Below are 14,810 nucleotides of genomic sequence, written 5' to 3' on the forward strand. Positions count from 1 at the left end.
AAGTCCCTCTGGACTAGCACACTAGGCAGGGGCTTGGAGTGTGCAGCCATCATCTGTCTGTACTCGGACCATTCTAGCATCTCCTTTATGCCAGCATGGCTGCTCGTATTTTGGAAAGCTTTTCAACAGGAGAAACGAGGGGCTTTTCCTCCAGGACCTCACAAAGAACCTCAGGAGAGAAAGCTTAAGACATGTATAGGTGCTGGCCTTGGGATGAGCCAGGTGGCGAGCAGAAGGTCCCGGCTCCCAGCAACAAGATTTAGAAGCAGCCCTACACTTGGTTAAGGATCTTAACCTCCACAGGCCTCCAGAGGCTTTCTTACTGCTCTGTGTCCTCCAGCCTTCTTAGTCTTCCCTTGAAGTGTGAGGCCCAGGGCAGGACAGACTCCTAAGGACAGAGGGTGGAAAAGGAGGGGGGCAGATCGGAGCAGATCAGGTACAGCAGTCCTAATGAGAAGAGACAGAAAGGGTGACTCACGTGGTATCTCCCTCATGGCTCTTGGTAGACCCAAGGCTGAGAAAGAGTTTTTAGCAATTCTCCTCCAGTGCTTTTAGCTAAAATATCTAAAATCCTTGCTTTTCACATTTCAGCCTGTGAGCAGCCTATAATTCATTTTTATGTCTATTTTAAAGCATGGATTTTTTCCCCCAAATATGGATAATTGAGTCCGCACTACTTAATGAATAGTTGACATTGCCCTCTGCCCAGTCCTGCCACCTGGGTCAGATACCATGGTTTCATTATTTGCTTTGGTCTATATTGTGCCATCTATTCGTTCCATTGGTTTACTTATATACCTCTGCAAAAGTACCATATATATTCATTGTTTTCCTTTGCAGCACCTGTAATATTCACAAGAGAAGGCATTTCAGGGCACCTGGGTGGCTCAGTCAGTTAAGCGTCTGCCTTCCACTCAGGTCATGATCCCAGGGTCCTGGGATGGAGTCCTGCATCAGGCTCCCCGCTCAGCGGGGAGTCCACTTCTCCCTCTCCTTCTGCCCCTCGCACTGCTCATGTTTGCTCTCTCTCAAATAAATAAATTTTAAAAATCTTTTTTTAAGATTTTTTTTAAAAATCTTTAAAAAAAAGACAGAGGAAGCAGTTCTACCATTTTTCTTCGTTTTAAAAATGATTTAGCTTGCCAAAGCTCTCTAGTCCTTCCCAGTATTAGAATCTGTTGGAATTCTGATTGAACTCTCACTTAATATATATTATAATTTTAAAGAAACTTTGCATTATTTTATAAAGCTCTTGCTTTCATTAATATGGTGTATCTCTATATTTACTTGAGCAGTTTTTGATCTTTCCATATTTCCTAACTCTTCCTGGGTAAATATCACACAGAATTTGTCAGATTAATTCTTAGGTATAGTGTTTCAAGCCTTATTTTCTATATGCTTCTGAATTAAAATTATGAACAGTATCTAGAAAATGTGCTAAACTCATTTATTGATTTTAAACACCTATCGATTCTGTTTTCTCTATAGATATCACATCATCGGCAACTAACAGTTCCTTATTTATTCCTTTTTATTCCTTATCTATTCCTTTCCAATTTTAAATCGTCCTAACAGACTATGAATTCTCCTCCCACATGGGATGAATAATGTTATTTTTATTTGCACAGTTTTCAATAGATCTTATTATTTCAACCCCACATTCATCCCCCAGTTATTGAAATCTCTTTTGAGGATGTCTACCCACATCCAAGCTGCTCTCCGCTTTTCATCTCCTTGAGTTTGTCTTCCCCAGACATTCCTGACCTCTTGCAGTCTGGCTCCCTGTGAACACGTGAGGCTCCTGTCATCTTGGCCCATCCCTCGCTCATCTCTTATGCTGTATTTATACCTCATACTTTCTGTGTCTCAAGTCTCCCTATTTCTCAACTGACATTTCATTTTTACAGAGATCCTGGGGAAGGGGGTACTAAAGGTAAATTTTACAAAGCAAAGTACATTTGAAAATGTCTCTCTTTTATGTTCATACTTGATGGATACTCGGGTTTCACACTGAATCTAGGGTGGATTTCATCTTCTTTAAGATTGGAAGCCGTTGCTTCATTGTCTTCTAGCTTTCAGTGTCAACCTTGAAAAATCAGCTGTTCTGTTAACTGATCCTTTTTGTGACTTGTGTTCCCCTCCACACACCCAGAAGATTTTATGTTGTTTTCTGTTTGCTGGGTAGTCAAGGATCGGACTATTTTTTAACCTTTTGACTGAATATTCAGTGATCCCTGACTGCCTAGAATTTTTTTTTTTTTTAGGGTCGTGATATGTACCTGATTTTTCGAAGTTTATCTTCCTTGCATTTTCCCTATTATTTATTTTTGAATATTTAGCTATAACACGTCCTCGTCTTTTCCTCAACTATAATTTTTTTCTCTCCTTCAGCACTATGTTTTTGCTTGATATTCCAGAATATCCCACACTTTCCGATCTACTTGTTGAGTTTTTCTTTTCTGATCATATATTTTTGTTTTACAGGAGCCTCCTTCCTTGTGTAGAGGGATCACCTGTTGTTTGGGTATTCGGCGCTGTGTCCCACCTCTCTGAGTACCTCAGTGTATTCCCAGCACTGTTCCATCGACCGAGCCCTTATCCCTCAAGTTGCTTTTGTTTCTGTGTTTTTAGTTCCTTTCTGTAATATAGTCTTCAAATCTGTGACAATTCTGACTTTTCTATTCCTAGCTAAGAGCAGGATACTGGAAAGGTGACTGGCAGCTCGGGCCCTTCGACGGCACGGGTTCCCTGGGAGGGCAAGTGGCCCTGAAGAGGGCCGGGAAGGCTCCGTGTAGGGGCCGAGGTCTTTGCAGATGGGCCCCGTTTCCAGCGCAGCCGTTGGCCGCGTGCAGCGCCCCCAGGCCGGGCACCTGTGCTGTGTCCTGACCCGCGCCCCATCCCCGCCCCGCGCCCAGGGGGACAGTCGTGGGAATTCCTGCAGGTCCGCCTCTTGAGCACGCAGGCTTCCTTCTGACCCTCCCGGTGGCTGGACGCGGCAGGAACAAGACCATCCCGTGACGCCAGCCTGCGGCTGAGCGGCGTAGGAAGGTGCATCTCCTACTAAACAGCCCGCAAGTCTGTGTTTCTCTCAGCGCTCTCAGAAAACCAGTGGAGGGGGGGAAAAAAAAAAAAAAAAAAAAAAAGGAAAGGAAAGCACTGAAAACAAAACGCGAAGCAACCCCGCTGCTTGCCTTCGAGCAGGGGCAGAAAAGAGCGCTGTCGTCACTGGTTCCACTGGGGATCGAACCCAGGACCTTCTGCGTGTAAAGCAGACGTGATAACCACTACACTATGGAACCGCAGGCGGCTGAGAGCTCGCCTGTCCCCGATTACAAAAGTTCCTGGACAAACACGTCGAAAAATGCTTCTAATCATCCAACTGAAAGACAGGTGACTGTTTCAACACAGGGAACTTTTAACGGCGTTCCCGGCGCGCGCACGAGCTTGAAAAGCCTCAAGCAGAGCCATCTGTGGGCGCGCGAGGAAAACCTCGGTAAAACCGCCTTCTTGACGCGCGCCCCTTTGAACACTTCTAGACTGCCCCGCATTCATCCCTTCTTTGCAAGACCAGGTACTTGGGGCGCCCCCCCACGCGCCACGCCCCGTGCCGGGGCTGCGGGCGAGCAGCCCCGCGGGTACGCACCTTCCACCGCACGTCCCCGCCAGTGCCGGCTGCGCGGTGCGCGCGTCTTTAGGTCAAGGACATGACAAACCAAGCGGGGAGCACTGTCCCCACCGTTACTTGCGACTGCGTCAGAGCTGGGATTAAGCTTAGGACGTTTAGGCATCAGGATGGGACACAAATACAGGTTTTCGACTACCGGGGTTCAAAGCACGCCACCCCAAAATGTGCATCGCTGGCATATTGATTATTTTGAGTTAAAGGCACTTGAAAAACAGCAGGTGGAAGAAAGAGAACTCGTGACCTTCCTTTTTCCTCCTGAAAGCCAGGGGCAGAATACCCCCGTAAAGGAGCCCCTCCCTGCCCCGGGAGGAAGGAAGCCTTCTTATCGCCAGAGCCAGGCCGTCCAGGCCAAGAGAAATCTGTGCCAAAACCCCGGTTAAACTAACCCTTATCTTCCTAGTCACTTGTCCACGGTTAACTGCCCTCCCCCCAACCCCTCTGTCTTGTCCCATTTTCACACCGTTGGCCCAACCTAGTATGTAGGCAAGGGGCTCTGCTTCTTGGAGCCTTTGTTTTTTCTTGGGAGGGCCCCCACGGCCATGTAAAACTGACTTCGTGAAACGTGTGGTTTTTTTTCCTATTAATCTGTTTTATGTCCGTTTAATTCTTAGGCCCAGCCAGAAACCCTAAAAGCATAGAAGAGAAGTTTTACCTCACTTACACAGTCTCTGTTTCCTCCTTGCTGGGACACAGGATGGGTCTGAGGGTCTCCTTCAAACTCTGGGCCCTGCTCTCCAGAGCCTTACTGAAGAGTTAGGAGCCTTTTGAAAGTCAAGTCACTAGTGAGCACCCCTAGGCCGAGGAGGTTGTCTGTGGGCCACATAATCCTTCTGTGTCGCCCAAGGTCTTCTCCCTTAACATTTTAGCTTAGGATAAAATTCCAGTAGACTTAGAAACTGATGGACTTGGGCAGTTATGCCCAATCCACGGTAGCCTAAGACCATGGTCGAAAGATCCAATCATGTACCTAGTAAACACTGCCTTGTAGGATTGGTTTCCCAAACTCTGGTTGTGGTAAGGTGCAGGATTATAGGAGAGAGAAATATAATCAAATTTCCTGAGGGCAAAATAGAAATTCATAGGTTTTCTGGAACCAACTCTTAAGAGGGGTTTCCAGTTCCTATTGAAGAGGACAAATTAGAAGATAAGATTATTTGCCACAAGCAAGGATTGGACTCATGCAAACTTTAAGTTCAGTACCTTGCCCACTCATGCATCCCAGCAACTTAGAATCTGTATTCTCGTATCTTTTTCTTGTAAGAACAGTTTGGGAAACCTAGGATGGAGCTTATAGGTCTGTGAAACGTAGGCCCAGGATTACAAGAATATAAACAAAAAAATCTATGGAAGATTATCTGATGGGAAACTCATAAAATATAAGTCAAACAATGGTTTTATTAAAATATATTCTTTCCATGCTGTGACTTCTACAGGGTATTAGGAAGTACCTGGATTCTTCCTGACCTTGCCGCTAGATATTCTAACAGGAAAAACACATGATTTTATTAAATACCTAATTGCATGAAAATACGAAGGGGCTAAGATAAAGGACACCATACAAGCAGTTACACATCTTGGAGACCCTTACCAAACCAAAGCTTTGAGAACCAGAAGACACAGTTCTAATAGACTGTCATATAAAAAAACCAATGAGCTTATCTAGAGTACTAGATGGATCAACGTCTCAAATGTGAAAAAGAAAATCCACGCATCTTTTGTTTTTTTAGAGAGGACATTTTTTAACTTAGTAACAGAGAAAGACCGCTGAAGCATAACCTCAAAAGTACAAACCATGGGGTGGGGGGAAGAGAAATCCTTAACAAAATCAAGGATCTGTCATTAAGTTCCTCCACTGACAAGTCAACAGACAGGTAACACATTGGGAGATGATATTGCAAGATCTAAAATTCACAGTAGCCTAATAACCACAATACACAGTATTCCCCCCCGCCCGCCCCGGCCCCGTGCATCAATATGAAAGACACACCAACCTCAATAAGAACATAGGCAAATTATAAGAAAAGAGTCAATGTCCTAAGATGCAGTGCCAGTAGCTAACATATAAACAGATGCTCAGAATCTTTAGAAGGCATAAATGCAAATTAAAAAAAAACAATGATGAGATTCATTATGCTATGCATATTAGATTACAAAGTAGAAAGCTGAATAGTGTCTAGCGTAGACAAGAAAAATGGGGCATGCACAGCTGGTGGAGTGTGGACTGGAGAATAGACGGGGATTAGTTAGTTATTCTGCTCTTACAACCCAGTGAAATTCTCAAACACGGACATAAAGGGGGTGGAGGAACAGGCGGTGTAATTTGGACTCGGGGGACAGTGGCGGCAACCTGTGAGTCCACCACTGGGACAGAAGAGAGGAAACACATCGCGAGTGCCCACCATGGCATTTTATATAGAGGTTAGAAGCCATGATTTAGGTAGACACAGGACAATTTTGATGGATCTTAAAGTCATAATGTTTTTAAAAGATATAAAAATATATAGCATTTATGTAAATTTATTATATATGTGCACACAATGTCAACTTTACCAAAAATACATACTGAAATGATGTACAATAAACAAATTAGCCTATATAAGGAGAGCCATGGCAGCAGGACCTGGGGACAAAGGGAATGCATAAACCTTGAAGTGTTGTAAGAAAGGGCAGACTGGTCAGATACAGGGTAAACTGGAAAAGCCGGAGATGTCCAGAGGAAAGCAGGTATGCAGAGGACCTGCCCCAAGGATCTCTCCCACGTGATTTCTCACCCCACCAGAGTCTTGCCCTCTGTGGCTGCCCAGTGAATGCGTAGCCGTCACCACTCATAAAGCACAAAGTGGGTATCTAAACACCTCAGGATGACGGTCCCACCTGTTCTTCCTCCACGCTAAGCTGAATTCAGGCTACACCTGCCACAACCCCTTCTGCTTTTCCAACACCTGCGGGAGAACTTGTTAGAGGAGAGGTCATGTGACTGGACTAAGCCCCTCCCTGCGCCAAGCCCAGATCCCACAGGCATCCTGGGGTGGGGGGTGGGGGGTCGTTATCACATTGTACCCCAATTTTCTCCTGACTTCCCTGTACCCTCCACTCAGTTATTCTGTTTTGATGAAGACAGAGATAAAGTCAGTTTTAACCCAGTGGGTCAATGAACAGAACCAGACTGTGCCTAAAGTCGTTTCCTCCTGCGGAACTCCGCGCTGAGCAACACATCGTGTGGGGCTCCAAACCGTCTTTGAAAGAAAGGGCCTGACATTGCCTGGTTTGGGCAAGTTGGAAGCAGGGTGGCCGAAAATCTCTGCATCAGTGTGTCCTCATCTCGGCCCAATTAGATAAAATGGAAGGAAGCAAAATGGAAGGAAGCACAATTGTTCAAATGCAGTAAATTAGCTCAGAAGGTAGCACTGTGGGTTTGTAACCTGGTGGTAGTGGGATTAGTTTTCATTGTTTGTTTGGGGGCTGGGGGGGGGTAGGTGTTAGGGCAAATTGTTTACACTTGATTTCTTGACCTCCCTCTAGAGTACAAATTCTATAAGGAAGGAAAGTTTGTTTGTTTTTTGTTCACTGTTCTATCTTCGATACCTAGAAAAGTACCTGACATACATTACCTACTCAATATTTGTGGACAAAATGAATTAAAGCAGAAACAAAATTAAAAAGGTGCTGCAATATCCAATATTTCCTCTAGATGGCGATAGTCGCCATGAAATAGGAATTTAACCCAATTTTTTTTTTAATTTGAAATTTTTAAAACCTTGCATTGAAGAATGCATTTTTTAAATGTTGGAAGATTCTGTTTTAGTAAAAGCTCAGAAACACAGATACCTTCTCTTTGTCACAAAATCAAATACATTTCTGACAAATTGCTACACTTCACAGAAAATGGTATAAATATGATATAACTGAACATAAATGCAAAAAGGGGCTCTGTGGCTTAGCTGGTCAAAGCGCCTGTCTAGTAAACAGGAGATCCTGGGTTCGAATCCCAGCGGGGCCTTCTTTGTTTCATTTTCTATTTTCAACAGTGTCGTTGTCTTGGAATATGTTGGAGACGCCTTGAAGAATTTATATGGCAGGTAGAGCCTGTGTTCACTTGTTACTCCAACTGAGAGTCTCTTGCTAGGTGATTGCATCACATGATGAGGGACTGGGATGAAGGGAAAGGAGTCACATTTCCACAGCTGATCAAAGCGGCGGCTGTGCTGATGAGTAAGACCAGGTTAGGAACCAAGCACCCGTTGTCTTGCAGTAGCTGATAGAAAGCAACATCTCACATTCTGTCTTGGAAGTTCAGTCTCCAAATCTCTAAATCTGATGGCCAATATTTTCAGCTAAATGACAGAGTTTGGTTGTCAGTGTCAGATGAAGAATTAATAAGCCATGGCCTCCGGTTTGTCAGACTCATAGTTTATGAGGACGAGTAAGAGAGCACGGGGGACATTTACACTCTCACCATTCTGGTTTGGTCAACCCTAAGAACTGTCATCTTTGTGCATCTGAGTGCAAGGGGCAAGACCGGAGCTCAGTGACCTTTTGAGGAAATAAAACATAAGCTAAGCTAAAAGGCCTGTGTAGCACTGGCCTACGCACTGGGCTTTTCCATCTTATACAAAGAGATTTCAAAGCTTATGACTGGAGCTCCTTGAGAGTCACTATCTTTAACCAGGTCCCGCCCCGTGCCTGAAATCCCACTTAATACGCCACAGTAGACCTGGTTTCATCTTCCTTTTATTCTAGCAGTTCTGCCCCTCCCAACTTTCAAAGGAGTGTGAACAAAAACATGGCGGTGAAGGGTAGCAGATGATACCACCCCAAAATCTGCCACTTTGGCATATGGATTATTGTGAGCTGAAAGCAAGTGAGAAGAAGCAGATTCCCCCAAAGTTCTCTGCCCTCCCCCTACCTACCTAGAAGCAGGACAGACGTTTACAAAGAGGTCCCTTCTTCCCTCTCAACCGGGAAAGACAAAGGTTACGCCCCAGAGACAACTTTAGAGCCTATCAGCGAGCAATGATATCAGAAACTTCACTAACTAGCTTCTATCTTTGCCCTTGGCCTGAATCTGCCTTCCCTTTGTTACATCATCTCACGGCGGATTTATTGTCCTTTGGCAAAGATGCTGCAGGAGCTGGACTTCTGAGCCATCTCGACAGTTACTCATCTTTCCCTGAGTGTCTCCCTCCTATACCTGGAATAAACGTGTTAACAAAATTCAGTTTGTTTTCCCCTTCTTAATCTTTCCTTACAAGGGTCTCAGCTAAGATTTCAGAAAGGCAGAAGGGAGATGTCTTTCCACCCCCGGCAGTTACAAGCCTCATGTAACTTTCATATTGCAGTATTCTCTCTTTGCAGAAACTAAATCCAGGGAAGGTTGAAAATACCGTTAGACCTACCGATCATATATTAAAGTGTTATTCCTGCCCTCTACCCACCAAAAACTCCGTCAGGGAGGAACAGACATGCTGTCAGGTACCTGTCAGTCCTTGTCTGAAACGTGAAGCGGGACAACCAGGAGCCAAACCTGCCTGCATAACACTGTTGGTTGCCCCAAACTCACAACAGATTAAAGGGAGCCTTCTCCAGTGTTAATACCATTATTAATACATCCCCAGACCCCCCTCACAGCCTGGGTGATGGACAAGGAAGTTGAATCCTCTCTCCTATGTTTTTTGCCAAACTTAGGAAGAGAAGGAGGAAGGAAGTTAGGAGGAAGGACAGAAGATGAGACAGAACATACATTTTAAGTTTTGCAAGATAACGGATTCAGTGAAGTTTTTTTTTTTTTTTATGGTGGGCTGATGTGAAATCTTCTTAGAAAGATAACGATTAAAAAAATTCAAGAAAACAGGGCAGGCAGATCAAAATAAACAAATAGAAAGGCTGCATACGAAAGGAAAAATGTTCCAAAATAAGGATATCTGGCAGTTTATAAGCAGTTGCCTTGGGTTTTAACAGATTTATAAATCAAATCCTGAAATATGGTTGTTAATGGTTGGTTTGTTTATCTACTTATTTACATGCTGGAACTGGCCAAATATTTCTTTTACATCTCAAGAGCCTCCTGTTCCTTGCTTTCATGCTTCAATGGGCCGGTCCACTCACCTGGGGGAACAGTCAGAAGTTTGGTATTTCAGGGTCCTTTACACTGGAAAACTGCTGTTGATAAACACTGTAAACAACTGGACAAACTATGCCTCGGAGGTTTAAGTATCTAAAATACAAACTTGGAATGTTTGTTCCATTAGAAACAATTCCAACACAAATGTTTACAATCCCTACTTATTAACTCATTTGAAGTTAACAAAGTGGAACACAATCCATGTTGATAACAGCTTGGTAATAGTATGAAATTAGTTCCAACCTTGTGGATTCCTGAAGCCAGTCCTGAAATACAGTGTCAAAGTGTTCCAGGATGGCGGGGAGCATAACGAAGGACAGAATTTGAAAATTAAGTTTATTTATCCTCATTTATAATACCTGAGTTTGAAAAGCCATGAACTGTATCAAAATCTAGGAAAGTTTGCTTCATTTTGATGTGTTTGTTTCCTTGGTTTACTGCTTCTTGCCTTCCCCTATAATATGACAGGGTCCCTTTTGGTTTTCCCTTGTGTCATCTTCTTGGAGAGCAAATATTCTGTATTTTCGAGAATAACCTTTTATAGTTTATGCTGATTGTGCTGCCTTTAATTATTGAAGACAACAAAGGTTTCTCACATAGGAATGAGCTACAGTTCTTTACACTCACGTTACCTTCTATGTTTATTTTAAAATGTTTTACTGCAACTTTGAAACAAATAGCCAAATATTTTCCCCAGCAATCATAATCTGATTCCTCTCCTAAGTGTTCAAATGTCCTGAGAGGTTTTAATTTTTACCTTCCCCAAATCAAATCCTAAATGTACAATAAAACTTTCAAGATATCTTTTCCACCTACAACTGTCTTTGAGACTTCCCAGGAGGTACCTGGAAAATCATAAAGGTTTGTTCTTTCACCTTGCAAAAAAGAGAGATGCCAGAAAGAACCAGAGCTATTTGATGCGTTACTATTGATGAGTTGCACGGGAAGAGTTGAAAATCAGAAGAAGGAGAAGAAGGAGGAAGGAGAACAGGAGGAGAAAGACTTAGTCTTCCCTAAGTCAAATTTGCATGGGCAAAATGTGAATATAAGTATTTCAGAAACTGTACACTGAATGGGAAATTCCTGGAGATTTATCAATGCTCTTACTGTCCATGAGATATTTCTATCAACATATAAAATCCTGGTGTCGTTTTGCCTGATAGTAGACAACAGGGGTAGAATGCAATCAGGCATAATCCCAGCTTTTTTTTTTTTTTTTATGTTAACTTGGTCGCAACTTTACTTCTTTAATTTGAATCTAGCATCTTCTGGGCTACTGAGTTTTAATTGAGGACTTACCACAGTAATTAATTATTAATAAGTCTTATTAATGTATAGATATGTAGAACCTACTCCAGACTTACCAAGCCTCTTTGCTTCATACTGTTGACATGGTCTTGGTATATTCTTACTATGTGACTTGTATATTTGTGGCATATGATGATGTCTCAGGATTATCATATGTCCATTTCAAGACTTTCTCTCTGTGGAAATTATGTTCATCCACTTCTATAAATTAAATGCACTGTTTTCTATCTTCTTTAAAAATGTGAAGGTCATTATGTCTACAACTGTTTTGTCTAGCACTTATTTGGGATTGGCTTTGTTATCTTGTTTTGCATGCCACAGAAACAACCAAAATTCCTTGTTAGTGGCATTATTCTTATCATGAATTCTCATCAGCCCTTTTGCCTTGGAAAATTATAAGTAATAAATCAATCACAACCATTTAAAATCTTTTGCCATCTCTCTATATAGTCATTCTGTTGGGAAAACACTTGCAATCAGCTTCATCTTCAACAAAGAAAGACCATCTCAGAGCTTCATAGGAAAAGATGACTATACCAGATACACTTGGTTACAGACTCTGGATGGCGTGGATTCAACAACTTTAAGACCATAACCATTCTACTGAGTCTGGATTTCCAGAATTCTGCTCAAGAAGCTCATGGGTTCATGAAACTGTGTTGGGGAAATAAAATGACTCAGCCAGCAGAAAGATGCTTCCTTTTCAATAGAAGAGAGAAGACACTTTATGAAGTATTAGCGTTTTTACATGTATATAAGGTAGCATCAAAGCGACGACAAAATTATGATACAATCTGACTCGTTGTTTACAGCAAAGCTGAAGAAAGAATACTGACTTCTCCTTATCTCCTTGAGAAGCAAAGTGCTGCACCTTGTGAGTCTCCCGTCAATCTCCTGAGAGATCCCTGACCTAATTCTGGCGGGTACGTTTTTATATATCTAGAGGTTATTTGGCCCACAACCTTAGAAATATTCTACATTGTAAAAACAGAAGACTGGACTTAATCCATAGAGACATTTATCTCAATTCTGAAGATTTGAGTAAGGACGCAGATTCACTACATATCCAAGGAAACACTGCAAGGAACAACTTCTCTCTATATAAACAGAGAAAATAATTTCCATTTACCCTTACAACTGTTAACTCAAGATCCAGGGGAGCAAGAATTACAGAAGACTGACTGAGGGATGGCTGCTGTGTTTGTCTGGAATATTGCTGATGCTGTTACAGAGCTCTTATGTTCTAGATCTACAAAGAGGCTCTTTCTCTTTCCTCCATCCATGCTGTGAGTTGTGTAACAATTTAGTAGACTTCATTTTTGTGAACTAAAACAATGGAAAATATCTTATTGTCTAACAACATGCTCTTTTTTATATTTGAGTCACAGTTTTACCTTTTTCTGAAAATTATCTTTGAACAAATCCATACATTATTTCCTGTGATCAGCAGTGTGTTTTGGAGCTCCTACTTCAGTACTATGGTTTCACACAGAAAGTGTTTTATTCACATTATAACAGAAAATTAAAGGTGTCCTGTTCCTGCCCTATCTCCAGCCCTACCTGTATACTTCCTGAGGCAGGGGTAAAATGGACTTAAACGTTCCGATTCAACTTCTGGCTAGCTGGACCGACTCATTTGAAAATAGGCTGTTTCCGTATAGTTCGACAGCTCAGGATATGCTCATCAATAAATACCCCCAGGTACATCAAGTGAAAAGAGCACGATGCAAAACAGTGTGTACAATGTGACACTGTGCGTAACTAGAAAGAAAATCTATATTCGTATCTACGTGTCCACGCCTAAAGGAAATCAGGGAGCACACACCTGTGAAACTAAGACTAGGAGTTACCCCCGGGCGGCAGTGCTGAGCGGTGGCAAGTGGAAAAGGCACAAAAAAGGGACAGGTGGGGGACGCCCCCATTTAGTTGCTGACCACGTGGAGTTATTACCTTAGCCAAGAAAAACAACCCCCGGGGGCGCCTCGGGCTCGAAGGTGTCGCCGGCCCCGGTTGCCCGCGGCAGGGGTGGGGCCGGGAGGTCCGCGTCCCGTGCCGGGCTGCCCCTTCACCTCGAAGTCGGCCCTCGTACAAGTCTCTGGGGGTACAGTATTTAACAGACCACGGAGGAGGAGGTGTCCCTTATTAATTTTTAAAACAGGTTTCTCAGCCTTGAGCTCTGAGCTCGTCGCTGCTCTTGTAGGATGCAGCTCCGGGCACAGACGAAGCCCTGCCCTCTGGCTCTCACTGAGCATCTCCGACGTCCCCGGCACCGTGCGCACGGCTCCCGTCACTTCCGCGGCAGCCGCAGACTCTGAAGCCGGAGGCGGAGCGGAGCGCGCCGGCAGCCTGCGGGGTCGCGCGCGGGGCGCGGCGCGCGGGGAGGATCGTCGGGGGCAGAACCGGGCGGGCGCTAGGACCCGGGGCGGGCCGCGGCTCGCCCCGCCCCCACCGCGCCGAAGCCGCGCGGACGCCGCCGCCGGAGCCGCGGGGCGGGGCCGGGAGCTCGTGAACGTTCCGCGCCACCCGCCCCTCCGGAAGCCTGCGCGGTGTCACGGCAACGGCGCCGGAGCGGTGCACGCGTTCCGCTCGCCCCCGACCCGACCCGAAAGGCAGCACCTCTCCCCCGCTCCCCCGACGCGATTTCTTTTTTCAATAAAGTAAAGCCTCCGCAACCCCCCGCTCGGCAGCGGCGACGAGGGACCATCTGTCCCCGGCGGGGAGAGAGCAGAGTCCCCGCGGACGTGGGGGACGGAAAGGGAAAAAGCGCGCGCACGTGGCCCGTACGGGGATCGAACCCGCGACCTTGGCGTTATTAGCACCACGCTCTAACCAACTGAGCTAACCGGCCGTGTCGGGGCACGCGCCTCACTTACACGTGTTAAAGTCCGGCCCGGCCCGGCTCCACCGGCACCTGCCGCCCCGGAGGTTGAGACAAATGTTCTTCCTTCCACAGAGAAAGAGAGGAGAGACTTCCCCGTGCCGACACAGCCGAACCGGCTTCCTCCCGGGAAAACTGAGCCCTCGCACTGACGGCAGCGGCCGCTAGAAGTCCCGAGCGGGGCTCCCTCTCCTGGGAGGGGCCGCCGCGGAGCCGCCAGCGCGCAGGCTCCCGGCTCCTGGGGACCGTTCGGGGCGCGTCAGCTCCGCCCGGACCCTGGGGACCCGGACCCTGCGGCCCCGCCTCCCGGCCTCCGCTAGTCGGCGCTCGCCCCAGCCGCAATCGCGAGCGGCGTCCGGCCTCCGGCCTCCGGCGCTGCAGTGCGGCTCGCGGACGCGTGGTGGCGCCCGAGGGCAGGGCTGGCGTCGGCGGGGCGCGAGGACTGGGGGTCTGGCCCTCGACAGCCTCTGACCCCTCTCCGTCCCAAAAGAACTAAGGCGTCCTAAATCCAAGACAAAAGAGGGCGAGCCCAGGGCGAGTTCGGAGTTGGGCCTTTATCTCTTCTCCGTCGGACCGTACAACCCTCCCATGTCTCTCTGCTGACTTACTACCCTTTGTTGCTTCTGAAGTTCATTGACCTGCTTTGTACAAACGTGTATCTGAGAAAGACGCTTTTTCTCTTTTGCAGAAAGGAGAGCTCCATCTTTCGACAAGGCAGATCAACTCTTTATTTACTTATTTTCCATTATGCCATTGTAAAAATAAAAGCTGTAAGATTGTGCTATAAGATCATGTTCCTTATATTAAGCACATTTCTT

General features: G+C 45.4%; 3 non-coding genes across 3 annotated transcripts; 1 reads left to right on the plus strand and 2 right to left on the minus strand.

Moving 5' to 3' along the window:
* Positions 1-3,226: 3,226 nt before the first annotated feature.
* On the minus strand, positions 3,227-3,299 carry TRNAV-UAC (transfer RNA valine (anticodon UAC)). The gene has a single exon. It is a non-coding gene; the product is annotated as a tRNA-Val (tRNA).
* Positions 3,300-7,611: 4,312 nt separating this feature from the next.
* On the plus strand, positions 7,612-7,685 carry TRNAT-AGU (transfer RNA threonine (anticodon AGU)). The gene has a single exon. It is a non-coding gene; the product is annotated as a tRNA-Thr (tRNA).
* A 6,203-nt stretch (positions 7,686-13,888) lies between these two features.
* On the minus strand, positions 13,889-13,962 carry TRNAI-AAU (transfer RNA isoleucine (anticodon AAU)). Its single transcript has one exon. It is a non-coding gene; the product is annotated as a tRNA-Ile (tRNA).
* Positions 13,963-14,810: the final 848 nt, after the last annotated feature.

The sequence above is a fragment of the Callorhinus ursinus genome, unplaced genomic scaffold, assembly GCF_003265705.2.
Source record: "Callorhinus ursinus isolate GAN/ISIS: 27379988/994484 unplaced genomic scaffold, GSC_fseal_2.0 scaffold129, whole genome shotgun sequence".
In the NCBI taxonomy this organism is placed as follows: domain Eukaryota; kingdom Metazoa; phylum Chordata; class Mammalia; order Carnivora; family Otariidae; genus Callorhinus; species Callorhinus ursinus.